This window comes from Lygodium microphyllum, chromosome 19, assembly GCF_053477565.2.
Source record: "Lygodium microphyllum isolate KBCC chromosome 19, Lygodium_microphyllum_v1.1.10, whole genome shotgun sequence".
NCBI lineage: Eukaryota > Viridiplantae > Streptophyta > Polypodiopsida > Schizaeales > Lygodiaceae > Lygodium > Lygodium microphyllum.
In genome coordinates, this window is record NC_141153.1 from 97,352,646 (window position 1) to 97,360,494 (window position 7,849).

The window sequence follows — 7,849 nt, forward strand, 5'->3', positions numbered from 1 at the left end:
CCGTCACAGCAAATTTTTTTTCCCTGCCCCGCGCACGTGCGCGGGACAGGGATACGTGCCCTTTTGAACCTGCCCACCCCCCATGAGGCACCTACCACCCTATGCCCCTACCCAAACCCTGGACACCCTCCCCCCCTGAGCACCCTCCCCTACCCCTGCCCACCCCCTACCCTCTTGACCCCTACACAACCCATGGCCCCCCATGGGCCCCCTCCCCTATTCCCCCGCCCATTGCCCCTGCCCACCCATCCTGCCCATCCATCCTGCCCACCCCTTCCCCCCAACCACCCGACCCTTCCCTCCAACCACCTCCCCCCTCTTCTTCCTGCGTCCCCTCCTCATCTCCATCTCCTCTCCCCTCCTCCTCCTGCATTCCTCCCTCCTCTCCCTTCCTCCTCCCACCTTCCTCCTCCCCTCCTCCTACTCCTCCTTCCCCTTCTTCTTCCCCTTCTGCCTCCCTCTCACCTCCTCCCCTCTTCCTCTTCTCCCTCCTCCCTCCTCCTCCTCCTCCTTCCTTTCTCTTCCCCTTCTGCCCCGTCGCCTGCCCGAGTCGCCCGCCCTCCAGCCTCCGGTCGACGCCGCGCCAGCCCTTTAGTCGCCGCCCGTCGCCGCGTGGAACGCCGCTGCCGCCTGACCAGTGCTGTCGTCGTCCCCGCCCGCCCGCTGCCGCTGCTGCAGCGCCGACGCCGCCCGCCCTGTCGCAGCCTCCCACGCGACACCCGCCGTCGCTCGACGATCCGCCGGGCTGCCGGAGCACCTCGCCAGGTGGCACTCGCGCCCTCTCCACAGTCTCCGCCGCCACGATTGCCGTCGCCGCCATCACGTTGGCCGTCGCCGCCGCTGCTGCAGCGCCACCGCCGCCCGCCGCCGGACGTGCCGCCATCCCCTCCCTTCCTCCTCTCCCTCCTCCTCCTACCTACCCTAGGTTAGTTCTCCTAACTGGCAGTCAATTAATTAACTTAATTAGGTTAACTAACTTTAATTCAATTACACTAACCCTAGTTAACTAGGTTAAACTAACCCTAACCTAGTTAACTCACCCCACCTCCTAGTTAGTTAACCCTAACCCTAACTAGGATCCAACTAACCCTAGTTAGTTGTCCCTAACCCTAACCCTAACTAGGATCCAACTAACCCTAGTTAGTTGTCCCTAACCCTAACCCTAACCCTAACTAGGATCCAACTAACCCTAGTTAGTTGTCCCTAACCCTAACCCTAACCCTAACCCTAACCCACCTTAGGTTACTTAACCCCCTTTCGGTTAGTTTCTACTAACTGGACTTATCTGACTTATCCAACCTGACTAACCTAACCTGACTTGACTTCTTGTGACTTACATGACTTACCCACACTAACCAGACTTAACTGACTTACTTCTAATTGACTTATCTGATTAACATGATTTATGTGATTTAATTAATTTCTAAATTAATTTTCCATCCAAATAATTCAGCAAAAATTTCTAAAAATTCCCTTTGCTTTTTTGCCAATTTTTGGGAGTTTGTCCACTGGAAATTACCTACCCTAAAATTTTTGAAACTTAAATATTTCCTAATTTTACCCCTAAATTGCCAATAAATGTAGAAAATTCATTTAAAACTAGTAAACAATTCTAAAAAAATTCTCAAAAATTCTAAAAAATTTCCCTCACCTCCCTTGATCATTTTCCATTTATTCAACCATAAATAATCACAACTTAACACCAACAAACAAAAAAAAAACAATAATAATAAATAAATATTAAAAAACCAACAAAAACCTAATCAACCCATCCACTAAGGTGTTGTCTTTGTTGTTTCGTCAGTGGTCTTTACTTTTCCTTTACTGGATTCACTTCTTTTGGGAGACTCTTCCGTGCGCATTTCTGCATTACATACACACCCCTTCCAGGTATTTATTTTATGTGCTTTATTTATTTTCATTTCCCCCTTAATCACACCTTAATTGTTAAAATGAACTCTTTATTCACCCACAGTTTCCACGCGCATTCGCGCTTAACACACACATACTTTTTAATTAAAATAAACCCGCCGTTCACTTAGCACGCGCTACGTGCGCTACAGAGGCACTTTAATTTTTATTTAAAATGAACCAGCCGTCACATGAGCACGCGCTGGCAAAAAAGCGCTCCACATCACTTTAATTTGTAATCAATGAATTTGCATTTAGAGACCCAGTCGGGTATCGACGTCCGGGAATCGAATTAATGCACCGCTTCACCTAATAATGGTAATTTAATTTCTAATAAGGAACTGCCGTTTTCTTGCTAAGGTTTATCACTTAATAAAAATTCACCCATTCTTAATCATTTATTAAAATCAACCCTTCATTAAATTAATTCCCCCTCACTGCACTTAATTCCCCTTTTTAATGAACCGTTTCGTGGGATGGGTATGCGCAGTCATTAGAGTTGTTTTCCTGGTCCAGTCCTGGTTTATCACTGATGTAGTATTGATATGTGTCGGATATGGTATTGTTTTGGTTTACTGTCTTTGTTACGGTTACGGGTACGGTATGCAGTTTTTTCTTTTATTGCCTGATACGGGGTTCAGGGTGTTTGTCTGATGCATCGCATGAAGCTTTCGGTCGCATTTGTCTCAAGGTCATGTCAAATTTTTTCTAGGATGTGGTTTGCTTGGGGTTAGTTGGTCATGTCACGTTTTCTTGTTTTGTTTATTCTCTTATTCTTGGTTTTTTTTGTCTATTGCTTTGCAGGCATTCTCCTTGATTGTCTGTGTTTGTGGTGTGTGTGTAACCATCTGAATGGCGCCTTCTCACACTCCTCCCCCTATCCAGTACGTCCCACTAGTTAGCAGGGATTACTCTTCCCTACTTACTTTTGCGCCTCTCACGAAGGCGGGCCTTGCTGCTTTTGTGGCCACTCCTTTTCCATTGCTTCCAGAGGATCCGTCGTTATGTGATGAGTTCCTGGCCTCTTACAGCAAGAAGACAGGACTAGTCCAGGGCATGTCTATGACTTTAACACCTCGAGGCTTAGGGAAGGCTCTGTCTCTTCCCTTCAAAGGTGAACCTTTTGTGACCACTCGTCAGCTTTTCTCTAATGAAGAGATTCTGAAGCTGTTGCAAAAGCAGACAAGGGAAATCCTCGATGTTAAGAAGGTGATCAACTCTTCAGGAGTTTCCTTTTCTATGATCACTGATCCCGTATGGAAGACGATCTGTCAGTTTCTCCAGGATGACTTGTTTTTTGGCTAATTTTTGTTGTTTTTGAGAGCTGAATGGTTGATTTTATGAGATGATTGATTGATTTGGAAGTGGTTTGAGAGTGTTTTGGATGATAATGATTGTGTTTTGGAAGTTCATGATGTTTATTGGTGGTTCTGTGATGTTCTGATAGGTTCTGATAGGTTCTGTAAACCTTCTGTTTTGTTCTGTTTTGGTCTGTTTTGTTCTGATTGTCTTCTGTAAAGAGGGATGAAGTATTGATTGATGAAGATTGAGATATTGAGAAAGCTTATTGAATATTTTTTGAGAGTTTGGAATGGTTTGAGAGTGAGTTATGTGGTTTTGATGACCTTCTGTAGGTCTTCTGTAGAGCCTCTGTCTCTGTTCTGTTCTGTTCTGTACTGTAGCTATTCTGGTACTGTTCTGTAGACTGTTCTGTATGCTTCTATATGTGTTCTGATGGATGAGAGTGTAGTTTGGGAAATTTTTCTAGCCTTGGAAGGAGGTGAATACAAGTGCAAAAGAGCTGGAAGAAGTGGAAGAAGTAGCTGCCAAAGATTCAAGTGAAGACTAGAGTGAAGTGACAGTAGTGAGCTATGAAAGGACACTGTAGTGGCTCTGGTGACCCTTCATATCAGACATACCTCTTGGGAGGGGTATCCAAGACCTAAGAGTGATTATTGAGAGTGATTTTGATAGATTGTAGTGAGGATATGATGTATTATTGATGGAGAGAGAGAGAGAGAGTCAGAGATAGCCAATTCTACTAAAACAGAGTGATTGTATGTGAGAGATTGAGAGAGAAGACTATGAAGATGAATACTATGTGATGTATTTCCATTCAAAGATGGTGTATTCCTTTGCTTTCTTTGTTCTATTGATGGATTTTATGAAGATATTGAAGAATATGGTTGATTCTATTAAAACCGTGGGAGATCTACATGATGCTGCATGAAGATTTGTTGTGCCTGGTGTTCTTTTCTTCATTGTGATCACATGAAACATGATAAACAAGCTTGTTGATGTTATAAGATCTATCTCAAGCTCCATTTTGGGAATGAATCCCTTACTTCGATGCTCGATATGAGGCGCACAAGTGCTCAAGCTTGAATCCGTTTGTCCCGGCAACGGAACCAAAATGTGGGAGCTTTCGCTCGATCGCAAAGACCCACGGACCGCTTATTGTTTCAAGCGTTTTAAGCGTGCTCTAATGGCTATCTCTCACCTAGCCAACGCGCCGTCGATCCTATGAGTGTAGTGAGCTTACCTTGATACCGATATGAGTTACCTCCTCTCTCACACACCCCGGTAGCTCCACGATCCTAGATGCAAGCTCAAGCATCCTCAAGCCTCCTCCATCTCCAAGCTCCATCCTCCATAGCCGCGCACGCAAGAAAAGAGAAGAGAAGAGAAGAAGAGAAGAGGAGATGGTGAAGAGCTTCACCCTCTTGATCCCTCACTCTCACACACTCACTCCCTCACACTCTCACTCTCCCTCTCTCAAGAGCACACACAAGGAAGAAGATGAGGAGAAGAGAAGAAGAAGAAGACCCTTGTTGCCACACACCAAAAGAATGAGCTCTCATTCACTTTTTGAACTTTATGTATACAAACCCTAAAATCCTATGGGCACCCATCCCTTTTTTACATGACTGGCCCTTGTGGCAAGGTCTTTTTTCCATTTCCCTCTTCTAGTCTTATGCCTCTATCCTACACCCATCTAACATTTTACAATTGGCACAGGAGGGAGCCTGGCGCTCTTTTACTAGAGTTTTCTGAGTTTTTTGAGGCGCCCTTCATTTAAAATTGCGCCTTTTACCCTGGCTTGGTTTTGGAGGTCAGTTGCGTGTCTTTGCTCTTTTTCCATGTTTTTTTCTGCTTTTTTTCTTCCTTTTTCCTCCATCTCCAACCTGGGGCCATCTCGATTTGGGGTTAACAATGCTTGAATCCCATAAGCACAATGGAGAAAAAGGGAACCATCATGAGCCTATAAAGTGATGTACCTTCTTATCATTCAATGATGGAATACTATTGCACTTTTTCCTTTCAGTCATAGTCTGTGTCATACTCAAGATTGTGTTTATGAGTCCAAGCTTCTAATTCACTTGAGTAACAGTTGGTCTCTCCAGTCTATGTCATCATGAACATTCTCTTTGTGTTCCATCCACCATAGCCATGCTCTAGATCTATGCATTTTCAACATGGCATCAAAGCCTAGTCGGGCATGGCATTGCTCCTCTATAACAACTTCACCTCCATCTAGCTCAACTTGAGCTCATGACTTCATTTTCAGCTCCATTTCCACTTCCAGCTCCACTCAGACTTCTTGTCTATCATAGCCAAACTCCTTTGCTAATCATGATCCTCCGGGCTTGCATTAGTCAATGTCGCACCACTAATGATGTTGTAGTCACACCCTCCAACTAGTACTAATACTAGTTGTACTACTAACAAAACCAACATGGCATGGCTACATTGATAATGCACACATGACTAGACAGCTCTGTTGTGGGAGCATGTGCCATCCACTGCTGTAAAGCCATACCTTCATCCAAATGCAAAGGGAGAGAACCTCACATAGGGCATCAACCTTGCCTCAAGAGCATCAGGCTTCTACAATCAAACTGTGCTCAATTTTAATGCGGCACCCATACAAGGTGGAACTAGGTGTTGTGAGCAGCATCAAGGTGAAGTCTATACTGGCGAATGCATTGTATGTGGTGAGCGCAAGCTCAAATGATTATGTCAACAATTACTACCTCAATCCTAGGCTCCAATCTCTCTACAACATCACTCAATACACTGATTTCCTCTCTGGCCTCATTACTGACTTCCTTCAGGAGCTGTACAATGAAGGGGCTCGCAAGATTGCAGTCATTTCATTTCCTCCACTAGGCTATGTGCCATCCCAGATAGCCCTCCATGTTAGTAGCTCTGCATTGCTCAATAAGAAAAAGGCCTTGTGTGTGCCCTTCCTCAACCAAGTGGCCACACATGCCAATATGAAGTTGTAGTCTCTCATCTCCACTTTGCAGAGCACCCTCCCTAGAATCAATCTGGTCTATCTTGATAGCTACAATTTGGTGTTTGATGCTTTCCAACACCCTTCCAAATATGGAGGACATGAAGCTACCTACACCAAAGAGAAATCAATGTATTCATTTGAAGAACTTGAAGACATGCCTGCTACCTTGGAGAAGGTGCAAGAGTTTGAATTCATTTCCACTGCCTCAAAGATAATGATACCTTTGCTTGAGGGGGGCATGAAGATTAATGCAAGAAAAGTCAATGAAGACCATAATGAAGAAAAAGACCAGGCATGTCCTTTTCATATTCATCTAAAAATTTATGGTACAGCTCCCTGAATGATTTAATCAACCCTCTTGGGAGGCTCCAATACCATTTTATAGCCTCTCCCTTCAGGGTGCTAGAGAACACAAGCATTCGATGTGTGTCATCAAACCCACTTGCAAGGCATGTTAGGCCGTATTCCTTTAAGTGCAACATTGGATCCTCATTTACCAGCCCATGAAACACAAAGGAGGAGAGCATTTAGTCCTCTCCTAGGGATCAGTATTGGGTCATTAAAATCTTCATAATCAACATGACCTGGCTCTAATGTCTTAGGGTCCCTAACCTCCATCGTTTCCACCTTCATTGGTGTAGGAAGGTTAATATCATCCTTGCCATCCCTTTCTACCAACTCACAGAGTGATCTAGGGAGTCCTATGCTACGCAATAGGGAGTCTACCCCATCACATATTGATGGTGTTTTAATAATTCTATCTTCATTTTCTATTGTTTCCCTAGAATCAGAGCTAGGTCGCAATAGAACCTTCCTCTCTAACAAAAGTTTTCCACATATATAGATATCATCCACCAATGCCTTATGGATTTGCAGGATTGCACTTTGATACCCAACTGTTGGGGGTAAAGGCGCCTCTACCTAGCCGCCCATGTATTACTACACTGACAGTCACCACCACTGCACACTGCAGGTGGCGGGTGCCCATCACCGTCACTTTATTCTTTATTCTTTTAGTGACAGATTGAATAAAGGAAGGCCCGGGCACACATTGTGACTGTTGGAGTTCCCATTTCTAGTCTCTCCCTTTCTTGCTCTTGCTCTCCCGCCATAGCTCTGAAGTCCAACCTTCGATCCGTCGCTCCCTTTCAACTGGTATTAGAGCTTTGCTTTCCAACTCTTGAGCTCGGTTCATGGAATTCTCAGCATCCCATCGACTCCCTACTTGCATTGGGTCTCCTTCCCGGCAGCCATATCTGACTCCTTCGAGCTCCCATCACTCCCCGGCTTCCCGAGCACATTCTCGGCATTGTTGGGCACCTTCAGGGCATTACATCAGAGGTATTTGATTATTTTCTTCAGGGTTTACTTTAGTTCTCAGGTCTCACAGGCTATAAACAAGATTGGGGTAGCCACCATTGAAGCTCCCTTGCTTCATATCTCACTTGCCTTTGAACAAGACTTGCTGGAGCTTGTTTGAGGCCTTCCTTGGCTTTAACCGGACCCCTCCGAAGCTTGGCCACCATTTTTTTCAGCCCCAGGACCAGCATTTATAATTGGCGGAATCACACAGCCCTCCCATATGTGTCTTCAGCATTGACAGTCACAACAGCAGCTCTCCCCCTCCATTGGCACTTG

General features: G+C 45.0%; 1 pseudogene; it reads left to right on the forward strand.

The window, feature by feature from the left end:
• Positions 1–5,544: 5,544 nt before the first annotated feature.
• Positions 5,545–6,551, forward strand: LOC148020180 (GDSL esterase/lipase APG-like; annotated as a pseudogene).
• Positions 6,552–7,849: the final 1,298 nt, after the last annotated feature.